The sequence below is a fragment of the Anser cygnoides genome, chromosome 13 (assembly GCF_040182565.1).
Source record: "Anser cygnoides isolate HZ-2024a breed goose chromosome 13, Taihu_goose_T2T_genome, whole genome shotgun sequence".
Lineage (NCBI taxonomy): Eukaryota > Metazoa > Chordata > Aves > Anseriformes > Anatidae > Anser > Anser cygnoides.
The window spans coordinates 19,665,383-19,677,567 of NC_089885.1; the positions used below are offsets into that span (position 1 = coordinate 19,665,383).

A 12,185-nucleotide genomic window follows, 5' to 3' on the forward strand; every position below is an offset into this window, starting at 1 on the left:
AGCCGGGCAGGGCTGGCTCCGGAGTCGCTCTACTGATTTAATTAAAAGCAGGAGCAGCTTTCTATACGAAGTGACCTCTAAGTTTGTGTTGAAATTTGTCTGCCTTATTTTGATTTAAACTGTAGGTATGTATTGATTTTTCAATGTAAGATTTTTTTTTCCCAATTTTTGTGGGAAATAAAATTTCCTTATTTTTTTTTTTTTTGATTTTATCAAATACATGATTTCTCCTGGTTGCTCCTTGCTTAGTAATCTGATAGCGGGCAGTTTTCTGGTAGGGAGTGGGGGTGCTAGTCTATCGCAGATTGCCTGCAATCCCAGTTTATTGATTTTTTTCAGTTTTATTTCCCTTTGTATAGCCTGTCTCTTCAGTAGCAGACCCACAGTAAAAAAGCACAGCACTACTGCAGATATCTCTTGGTACAGAGAAAAACCACCATGGGAAAAGTTGGGTGGTACGAAGTAGGCTGAGGTGTGCGGTGCATGCTCAGGCTTTTTATTTTTATAAGCATGAGTATACAAGATCTTTGATCTACTCGCAGAACATGAGAAATAAATCTCTGGGCTCTCACTGTGTGGAAGTCTTTCGTTTAACAAAGTCCGTATTTAGCAATGACCATAATACCTGTGATGGGGTGGTGGTGAAAAGATCTCTCGAAGTGTTGCCATCCACCTTTTATCGAGGAAAAGTTAGGGGAAGGATAAAGGAAACAGCCTGTGCCAGGTTTGCAGCAGAATTAAGGACAACAGCCAAGGCTGTGTTTTTGCTGATAGATGAGGATGGCTCCACAATGTGCCAACCCTGTAGCTTGGAATGAAGAAAATGAGAAAACTGAAAATATCCTTGACAAGACATCTTTTAACACATCACGAGGCTGTCCAAACAGCAAAAAAAATGCTCGGCAGTTCCTTTCCTTCTGTCGCGGTGTCTGTGCTTTGGTGGTTGGAGTTGCGGGGCTCAGCTGAAATGCTGCCTGTTGGATTTTGCTGGAGTAACAGTTAAAGGACAGCGTGTTTACCAAGCGTGGGGTCTCACCTGCTCCTCTCTATGCCAGCCATCGAGGGCACTGCACAATCATGAAAAATGACTTGGCCGATCCAGCAGCTAGGTCTGGGCAGCACGTTTGGCATAGGCATGCGTATCCATCGTACATCACGACTGTTTCTTTTGTAAAGAGATTGCGAATCTGATGTTTTCTCATCCCTTAAAATACGTTGGGGTGAGTAATGAAAGCAATACCTAGCCTCCTACCTCCAAAAATAAATAAATAAATAAACCACCAAACTCCACAACCAAAAGCCAAAGGAAAGAAGGGTATTTTGTGCATTCAGGCACAGTAAACAAAAGAAAAACACTGGGAAGGATAGTTGTTGAATACATTTGAATAACAAATACATTTGAGGAAATCCCAGTCCGCTTGGGGACAGAGAAAAGGAAAATAAATTCATCACATTATTCACTAGAAATTATTTGTTCAGCTCTGCTCCTTAATGTGTCAGCTAAAGATGATTTCTAAGAGTGAAGATTTTCTTTTCTTGCTCAAAATGACTCAAGAAGAAATGAATATTCCAGCCACCAAGTGAGGTTAATATATGAGTTTCATAGTCATTTACTCAACACCGCTGTTCCCTGCAGAGTAATGGCAATGAGATGCATTCTGGGATTGCCAGAGGTGAAACCATAGTAGATGTTCTTGAATAATTTAGCAATGTATGAAAGCTTATTTCATCATCATCAACACAGTAATACCTTGCACCAATGGAGTGTTTTACATTTCTGCTCTTCAAAAATGTGCAAGTATTCTCGTTTCCGCTTCTCAGGTGTGGAAACTTGAGAATGGAGAAACAAAATCATTTTCCAAAGGGGAGAGGGCAGTGGGAGGCCTGGGATAAGCACTGGTAATTTTGAAGTGGCAGAGCAGGTTCATATCCAATTCTTTCAGTGAAAGCAGGCTATGGTTGTGTTGTGGAGTAATTATTAACGTTAGGCTAAAGGAGCAGAGAAACTCTCATGCCTGTATTTGGGCTGTTTAAACATGCATGTAGTTGGCAACTTTTTTGTGTTTAAGGAGTCTAAAATCTCATCAGTCTTATTCTTCCCTGAATGTAGATTGGTCTTTAATGAGATCAATGAATAGTGCTGGTACTTTGCTGGCCAAAATTGTAAATGTGCTGTTGTTTCCTTTTTACCCTGTAGCACAGGGATTTCAGAGCATTACTGCTAATGTGTTTTGCATTCTATTGCTCTCCCACAAAATTTATGGCCAGAGAGAGATTGTGGAACTGCTACGGGCAGAGCTAGGTTGTATTCTCTGTATTACAGTCAGATTTATTTTTTCCAAAGTATATGGTTTCAAAGTAGTCAAAGGGAAAGGGAAATGCAGAGCAAAGAGGGAGCTGGGAATGTGAAAGAATTTGAGACTGGTTTCATAAAAATAAAATTTTGGTTTCTGAGCTATGTCAGATGTTGAAGAAGAAACGTATCTGGTACTATGACTCTAAAATGCTGAGTATTTGTATTTTATGGTCTTTTTGTTGCTTTTGTCCATGACCCACCATCCTGAAGTGGCTCCAGTGAAGTTGTGTCCCACAGGACAGACTTTGCCTTAGAGTAGAAGGTTTCTCTATACCAGGGAATGGAGTCATCACTGAACATCCTTTATGTGTTAATCTCCTGAGATGCACTAAAACAGGTAAAAACTATAGTCCTGACCGAGTATGAAATGGGTAATCAGTAAGAGAGTTGAGGTAGGATGGAAAGGGCTCTCTTGGCACGTTTGGGCGAAGTTGTAGGTGAATCACGTGTATGTGAATCATGTTTCATACTGACCCGCAGCATCATGCTGGGTATGCAGGGGTGGTGATCAGAAAGTATAGAAAATGTAGAGGATTTAATTCAAATGATCCAAGGAGTTGGACTCCTCACAGGGAATCTAAGAGGTCTGAAGCAAATTGTGGATAAGAGGAAAAGAATCCTGAAGGAAGCAGAAGGTGTGCATGTGAAAAATCTGAGAGAGATGAGAGATGCCCAACAGATGAGCAACAGGAATCGCATGTGTCAAAGAGCAGCTGGGGAGCATGTGTGCAGATGTGTAGGTCAGTGCTGCCTGTGCCTCCACCCATGTGAAGCTCTCCTGAGTTTGCCCATGGAGTGAGCAGTTCATCACCCCCTAGCTCTGGTATTTTCCAGCTCTGCACCGTTTCTAAACATCATTAGCCTTGCTGTTATTGTACTATTCCCAGTGACACTGCCTGTGAAATAGTACTCGACAGGTGGTAGTAGAGCTGGATAGGCTGTTTGATTAACTCCGTGAAATGATTTCTGGAGCTCCTGCCTCCCAGATGAAATGCAGTGAGGCTATCCAGGGCCCTGCAAGTGGACTGCTCGCAAGTTCAGTGTTGTTAACCCTACCCAAACACTGCAGTCTATGGCATTTTGTCTGTTATCCCTGAATCTGAAATGTGGAAAGGGCTCTCTTGCTTTGAAAGACGGGCAGAAACGTGGAGGTGTTGAGCAGTCAGTCAAATCAACCACATAAAAATTAACTTGGGAAACGACAGAGAATGTTATTGTATATGTTATTGGTGAAGAAAAAAGAAAAAGATATTTTGAAAAGGGCCAAACTGCTGAGGAAAAACAACTCTGCAGATCCTGAAGCCTGGACTGATCACAGCTAAATGCAGCCACACAATTCTAAGGGTCCACTGAAAAATTTTAGCTGGGCTTGTTGGTGCCATGCCTCTCTGAAGCCAGTAGAGCTGATTTTCTGAGAACGTCCTTGCTAAGAGGGATCCCTCAGCAGCGAAAAGCAGATGGGTGACTGTTCCCCTCCTGCTCTCCTGGCAAAGACAGCAGAGTAAGGAGCTGGGGCGTAGGAAGAGCTGCTGCGGCCTGGTGGTTCCTAGAAGTAGCACAATGGCAGGTTGGGTTTACACGTGGGAAGAGCTCATCCACAGCAGCTGTACGATTTCTTCCGTTGCATGGGGGTCAAGCTGTGGCCCAAGCTCAACGTTGCCTTTGCTTGATGCAACTTTGCCAGGTCTGCAAAGTTGTGCTCCAGGATGTGTCATTTCATGAGTCTAGTGGAACAATGTAGGTGATGATAGGAGAGAGAAAGCAGATAACATTTTGAACAACTTTTTTTGAGGAGCCGGTCTAAGCTCTGTTCTTGATTACTGTGGCAAAAAATGGAATAACTCCTTTTTACCTAAGTTCATACTAACCTTAAGTGATTGTAGTATTTAACTTTCATCCTCCAAATAACATGGCTTTCTATGCACTTCTTGCATGTTGGACATCTGTTATATTTTATACTATTACCCAAGTTCCCTCTGCAAAGAGCAAAGTTTCTCTCTGCTACTTTATGCAGGATTTAAGTGTGCATCCTCCCTTTAATTCCACACCCTTCCTTTTTTAAAGTCTGTCTTTCCATCCTAAGTATCACTGAATTGCCAGACAAAACAGTTATTTTTCATATTACAAGACGATCGTAATGGATTTATATAAAACTCAGATGGTGGCATTGTTCTTGAAGTCGATTTTATTGTAATGAAGTTCCACTCTTAATATTCCATGATCTTCGATGTCCTTTACAAGTAACTTTTTATAAATTAATCTATAATAATCTAATTCAAGTCAGTTAAAGTGGATAACTATACTCCAATTACAATATTGGGAAGAGTTTTTACATAATGGGGGCTTTTATATAGATGGTTAACGCTAATACTGTAGTTTACAACATACTGTATGAATCACTAATTAAATGCCTAAGTAGCAATAATGGAAGTGGAACTATCAATACAGAGAAGATATCAATGATGTAAGGCATTAATAAAACTTTATGGTACCATTTAATCTTTTTTTATGGGTACTCCATTATGTCAGTGAAAAGAAAAGGCAGGGAAAAAAAAAGAAAGAAAGAGTGGAGCTGAAAGGGACAAGGAAATGAAAAATAAAATGTTCTTTGTATCTTCCCCACAAAATGGGCCAGATACACAATTAATGAGAACTACCCAGGAGAAATAAACTCATCACCTCTTAAAAACGTAGCTCTTCATTGCACTTGAACAGTTTAAATGCTACTTAAATAACCAGTATTCTCTGAAATAAACCAAGAGCAGCATAAATAGCATCTTCAAAAGAGGAATATAAGTTTAGTAACACACCGCCCGAAAAGGAACAGCTAAACTGTTGTTTTCCTGCTATTGGCCAGCAGAGATGACTAGCAGGGTAAATATATAAACATTTATATTGGAAGGAAAAACTATTAACAAAGGTATTTTATTTTTAAGCCAAAACACAAACTTGGCTCTCAGCGCTGCCCGAGGAGCAGTGGAGGCGGCCGGGCTGCTCTCCTGACAGGACATCTCCTCTGTGTTCCTTGGCCGCCTTCCAGTGTCCCCCGCAGGAAAGCAAGCTGCCCATTTGCATATCAAAGCAGAGGAATAAGCCAACCCCAGCAGACCTCTAAAGGGAAGTGAGAGTATATGGGAATTTTTAGTTTTAACAGCTCTCAATAAAAAAAAAAAAAAAGACCACCTCCATTCCTTTCATGCAACAGTCGCTTCGAATGCTTTTGTAACACATCTGAGCAGAAACAAGCATTAACCCTTCCCATTCTCTTGCAGGAGCTTTCAGTTTCCTGAAAAAATCAGAAAATCCACTTGCTTATCAGCTCTACGCAGCGTTTTGAAAGTGATTGCACTGAGACCTCCTCCACACCGCACTGTGTACGTGTGCAGTAGCCATGTTAGCGCTTCGTGCTGGCTGTTGTAGAGGTGACGAGTTTGTTTAGTGCAGGACTTCTAGCCTTGCATGTTTCTTTGCCTCGTAGGAGGAGGTATTTGACGTCATCTGCGTGGAATATGGTTGCCGAGGTTTGGCTCCGAGCTCCACCTTTCCTGGGTGTCCATCACTGCCCAAGCACTGGGCAAACTGGAGCTGACAACCTGCCTTGCAGCTTCCAATAAAAATAAATCTTTTTGTATTATTTTAAAACTGACTTCAATATGAGTAGATGAAGAGGCTATGAAAATTCTTTGCCAATATCAGTGAAGATTAGATCCAAGAAATAATGTCTGTCTGTGATAGGAAATTCATTATTTCCCTTGCCCATCAAATACAGTTGTTGGCAACCTTCTGCCTTAAGTACACGAAGATGAAGACATCAATAATCCTGCAAATTTGCGAGTGAAACCCAATCTTTGCACAGCCCCCCCCCAGCGTGTTGCTTCCTTTCACATCCACGGTGTCTGCTCTGTCTGAACACCTTTGAAGAGCCGCAGGAGTTTAACTTCACTATTACATTTCTGGCATTTAAAGCCAATGCTGACTCCGTTGACTGGGCTTCGATGCACCTGTCAGTCAACAAAACGCAGCTGAAATGCATGGATGGGTACAGGTCCATTTCTTTGTACCACCAAACTCGTCCTAGGCGTATTATTAATAGTATGATCTAACCCCAACAGTAATTAAAGGGTGTCTTCAAAAGGATGTGGGGTTCCTCTTCACAGATTCTGCTGTAAGCGCCAACCTTGGCCTGCGTTGTGTTAGCAGAGCTCATCCCTGGTGAGCTGTGCTTGTCCTGACTTCAGGTACATCCATCAGCTGTTACTTGAGCAACCATTAGCTACTGTATGGCGTGAACAATCAACGCCAAAATAAACTTACTTGAGATATAATCATTGCTTTAATCATTTGAAGGGGCTGTAGGTTTTTCTGGACTTACCTAGAGCTGTAAAATAGAGGAAGCTCTGACTGTCCTTGTTCTGGAGTTTGCTGGAAGAAGTTCTACCACAAAGCTTTAGTCCTTCAACACTTTCCAGTCTTTCAATAGCTTTTTTTTTAAAGGTTTCTTTGTAGAAAGTAAAGAAAAAAGGAGAAAAGATCAATGGAGGCTTGCTGTGGTCCAGTAATCTTAGCCACACTGTCTTTTCTCTTCCTTTGCTAGAAATGACACGAATGGACAACAGGAGTCTAGAAATGACACGAACGGACAAGAACAAAAAAGAAGGGGGCCTGGAGCCTGGGCCATGTCAGCAGGCTGGGTGTGCAGGATGGCAGCAGGGGCTGGCACCAGTTTTGTTAGTGCAGTGACAACCGTAGGTTTGTGTAAATGATGTCAGGACATGTAGCTACACTAAGGTACCATACAGCTGTGGGTGTGTGGTAACGGCTCATCTGCTTGTTAAGTTTCTCCAGTGTGAACAACTAAAATTATAAACCAGGTTAATTAAAAATTATGCCTTGTACAACTTTGTGTAACATGTTTTGCAATATGGACTCGGTGCCTATCTGTGCTACCTGGGCTATGCAGGTGCCATAGATCACATTGGATCAGATATATTTAAGGAAAGACAAATCAGGAGGTTACACTTTTGTCAGGAAAACATATTTTTGCTTGCTGCACCTCCTGGGGCCTGCATGTCTGTTTACATAAATTCATAATGCAGTGATTTAACGAACTGAGCCTACCACCTGAATTCTATCTCCACTTTTTACATGATTTTTTTCTTTCAGTATCGTGTGGGGACTATCATCATTCTTTGTCTGGGAAGGTCTGCAGGCTTTATACAGGGTCAAAGTTAAAATAGGAAACAGGTTCAGCTGGCTCAGAAACAGTTTGGTTCTTTTTATTTTAAGGAGCGTTTGGATATACCTTGAGATTTTCAATGCTAGCTGTTATGATGGGATCCTGGTGCCTTCAAACACACCTAAACATTCAGCATCACTGCCATTTTGTTTGTAATGCAATAAAAGACGTCATGTTTAATTTTATTTATGGGCTCAATATTCAAGTTTTTCACATGTAATTTTTCCCATGTGGACATTTAGATATGTTAGAAACATCATTATCTTCTGATATTAGGAGTAATATGTTAATAAGAAGATTAGCATCTCACTGATGGACAAAAATACTGTTTGAGGACTATGCCAAGGCATGCACATCCAAAACGGGCCACAAAGCAAAGAGTACAGGCAGTGGGTGACTGGAACATTGTAATACTTTATGCGCTACCAAATGCTGTACTCTCGCCTGTTTTAATATTAAAATATCATTTCAAATGTGCATTATTAGGAGTCTCTGCCTGTTAATAGGCTTCCCCACTAATAGGTGGTCAAAGGACTTCTTGACTTCAGCCTCTGGTGGAAGCAGGAGACATCTGTGTCTTAGGCAATCCTTTTGCACACATGTGAATGAAATAAACTTGTCTGATACTTATTCTGTGTTTTTTTTTGTTTGTTTTGTTTTTTTTTGGGTATAATTCATCAAGAAGCAAATCTGGTGCAAGCACCTAATGTAACAAAAATTCGTTTGCTGGCTGCTTCCCTGGAAGCTTGCGATACCTCTGTTGGCTGGTAGAGGTGGGGCTGTCCTCAGAGGGTTGCTGTTCAACCTTCATCCTCACGGTACTTGTGTGCCACGTGCTGCCTACAAAGCACTGCTTTTGGAGCCCTTTAGGCTCTTACTAAATGAAACCTGTTGCAAGTTCACGATTGGGGTTGACAGGGTATGGAGAGCAGCTGTGATGTTCCTCTATAGCTAAACGTTGCCAGTTTTGCATAATCTGCAAAAATATGTTGTCGGGCCCAGGGCTCCAGCTGGCGCCCTGCCACCCTTTGGGGAGAGAGGCTTCGTCTCTGACACCGAGATGTCAGCCTAGCACAGAAGAGCCCCATCTCCGTGTTTGGAAAATTTCAATTCTTGCAAAATGGCCACTGAAAAGGGAACAAAGGGGGTGGCGCAGTTTCCAGAAGCAGCGTGCTCGTTCTGTGCTGCCCGATGTAGCTGTGATGGGAATAGCGGGGCTGCTGCGTGCTGCGGCGTTAGCATGTGTGCACCACAATCTTCTTAATACCCGTGGTAAATCCCACTGCCTGCTACAAGCTCTGTTCTGAATGTTAGGCTTGTTTACCTTCTGTTTTTTAAGCTTATAAACACTTTGGGGCTGAAATTCCCCCAGAAGGTAGCAAGAGTGAGGTTAACCCTCCGAAATGGTCTATTTAGGGGATTTATCTTGGCCGAGTGAGGCAAAAGGACCAATCGAACAGGCCTCCAGGTTAAGCTGTTGTTTACACCTGAGCTCTTATTTTTAAGCACGCTGCTGCTGCTCGTGGAGGATGATGGAGGGTTTGAGTCAAGTTTGCCAGGATTATGCGAGCTGCATTAAGTAGGTAAGGCTTTGTAATGTTATAAAATGCTTTTGCGCTCCGAGAATGTAAAGTTCTCGTGGAGGTTGCAATTAAGCAGATGATTTGGCACGGATCCTTGCTCCTGGAGTTGTACCAGAAATCTTCTGCCTTTGATGGAGTGAACAAGGCATCAGAAATCCCACGTGAAACCCCCACCACTGTTTTTTAAACAGCCTGCATGAAGGTTCCACTTGGTTATTATTTTTAATTAGCGTAAAAGAAAAGATGATGCTAATATCTGCAGTCCTTTACCTCCTAGATCAAAATGCTATTGGCTTCAAAAGATGTTAGACCTAGATAGAAACTCAGAAGAGGATGACAGGGTAGATCTGCCGGTCCAGCTGGGGCGGCCTTCTTGAAGCAGCTTTGGTTTTGTGGCAAGATGCATGGAGAGTGGAGGATATGAATTCTGCAGGAGGCGTTCAGGAGTGGTTAGGGCCAATAAAAAGATTGGTTTAGATTTTGCGGTACTGTTTCTAATGTCTAGTAATAAATAAAATTCATGGGAAAGTTTGCTGAATGGTGTGTTGAAGCTTTTTTTTTTTTTTTGTGTGTGTGTGTAAATGCTCGGTCTGTAGTTTGGGAAAGAGAAGGGGGACTGGGAGAACGGTGTCCCCAGAGTTGCAACAACATTTGCCTGTCTCTGAGACTTCCCATCCCATCCTGCATCCACAGACACGTCCCTGTGGGCAGCCAGGCTTCACCTCCCCACGCACATACCTGCCAGGGCAGCGCTCCTAAATCTCACAGCGGTGCTCTGAAAAAAGACCTTGCAGGCTAAGCTACCGTGAGACTATATCAACGCCAACAATTTGTTCCACTTTATTTTACCTAAAATAATCGCAAATCCCTTCTTTTATTTATAACCACGTAGAACGTGCAAATACGTATTGTGGAGCGTAGCGAGGAGGCTGCTGAGACGTTGCTTGCCCTGTGCCCTCAGCAGACTGATAGCCAAATCTCCCCCAGATATGTGCATCCTTCTTTGGGTGATTCTTGCAGTCTGTTTTATTTGCTACCAAAATATATATTTAATCTGACGGAAACCTGCACAGCCTTTTTTTTTTTTTTTTTCCGGCTGACTGATTTCCCTCCTTTGGGTTGTTTATCCTTCAAACGTGTATTAAAGGAATGAGGAAAATGTTTCCTGAGCTGTTAAAGATTGGGCCATAATCAGGAAAAAGAGTACTCACCATCCTCCCTTGGCAAGCGCATTTCAGCCCATCTCCTAATAAATCACCAGCATGAATTGAAGGTGTGAATAAAACCTTCTGATGTGCTGCAGGGTGATAAGAAAGTAATGTTTCCAGAGGCATGGTGTGGAAGAAGTGGGCTTTTAGGTGCACAGGTAGGAGCTGTAGGGTGATGCTCTAACCAAGTTTTGCCCCTCCAGGCATTTTAGCTTGTTATTTGAGATGTTTGTGTTTTGATATCTACAGCATTATATCCTTTGCTGTATGCTACTGGTAAATAACTTGGTGTAATGAAGCACCGATGACTGATTTATAGAATATTTTAAAATCCTCCTAGCTGGGTGCTTCTGTGATGGGCAGCGCGCAGTGGTGAGCCTAAAGGTGATAAAATTATCTCCTCGTGGACCACGTCTCTGTGCTTTTTGATGGGCACGTTTGTGCCCATCTTGCAAAAACTTTGCCAAAATGCCATGGGTGAGTGGGGCTGGCCATGGCTGAGAGAGAAGCACGTGCCTGAGTTACGTTGAGGGCAGTGACCACTTTTCTGGGAGAGAAAGAAAAAATGAAGCAAGTTCTTTAGAAACCTGCAGTCCTAAATCCATTCCAATGCCACGAAACGGAAAATAGTTTAGTGATCTGACTTCGTGTAGCTTTTGGACAAAATTTTAACCTCAGGTACCTCAAGTTTCAAACAGTATTCTTTTTTTTTTGTTGTTTTTCCTTTCAGTGAGAAATTTAATTACATGCCTGTGTTGAGCAATTTCTGTCAGGATTAGCAATTTCTTTTCTGCCTGCTCTACGGTCGCTGTGTGTGGAGATGATGATTCTCATTTGCAAATAATTTCGGCATTTGTTCCTATCTGCACGGCTGAGAAGGATGGATCAAAACAAAAAGTGCTTTCAAACAGATGCATGCAAAACAATCCTCTCGCAAACAAAATGACTCAGAAAATACTGTCCTTTAAAAAATTCTTGTTATCTCTTCTCCCTGGTAAATGTTTATTAGAAACCGATAACGCAACGTTTTAAATGTGAAATCCAACAGTATCTCAAAACACTTGTAGAATACCCCCTGCTGCTCTAATATAATGAGCTGTAACAAAAGATTTTAGAAACATCCTTTGTCACATCAAAGGAAAATAGCACTTTTTCTTTTTTTATCCATTCTTCTTCCTACCAACTAAATTGTCCTCAAAGTTGTTATTAAATAATGAAGGACTGAAACGTGAGAGGAAGAAAAGGCTACATCCACTATTGTTACTTCCGATATACTGAGCTTGGGTAAGGAACTTCAGCTTTTTCATTTATTTAATATATCTCAGATTGGTATCTGCTTAAGTCATAGCAGCTTACCCCTGCCAACAGGCAAGCTCTGCAGAATTTACTGCAGTAAAATGCAGGCATGCTTCACATAGCCTTAATTTGTTTTGAGATCCCATCTTTTATCTATGGAAACCTGCTCTCTCAGCAGGATGAACTTCTCTGTGAGAAAGTAAATTGGTTGTAATGCGGCGTAGGTCCCAGCATGCAACGCTTATTATAGCTCTCCCTTCTGACGCCCTGCAAAATGGGTGGAAGAAAGAGTTAAATCAGCCTTTAGCATCTTGCATAATTATTCCTGGCCAATTGTCTCCAACTGGAAACTCACAATTTGTTACCACTTAGTTGGTTTCGGTGAATGAGGAGGATTCATTGCTTTTTGCCGGCATTCAGACCTTTTGTTCACAGTTTCGAGAAAATTGCAATCTCTTTTCTTGCTAGTGTTCCAGGTTTAGCCATGCTTGGTTAAGTCAACGCTC

The 12,185-nt window shown here is 41.9% G+C and overlaps 1 long non-coding RNA gene across 7 annotated transcripts in view; it reads left to right on the plus strand.

Annotated features, from left to right (window-relative positions):
• LOC106042989 (uncharacterized) overlaps nt 1-7,962 on the plus strand; it is a 119,662-nt gene extending 111,700 nt beyond the window's left edge. For 5 of the 7 annotated variants that reach the window (XR_010834722.1, XR_010834724.1, XR_010834718.1 and 2 more), the window contains one exon: nt 5,629-7,962. This is a non-coding gene — a long non-coding RNA (uncharacterized lncRNA). The remainder of the gene's footprint in view (nt 1-5,628) is intronic. The other 2 variants (XR_010834719.1, XR_010834721.1) reach the window with 2 other exon arrangements.
• Nucleotides 7,963-12,185: the final 4,223 nt, after the last annotated feature.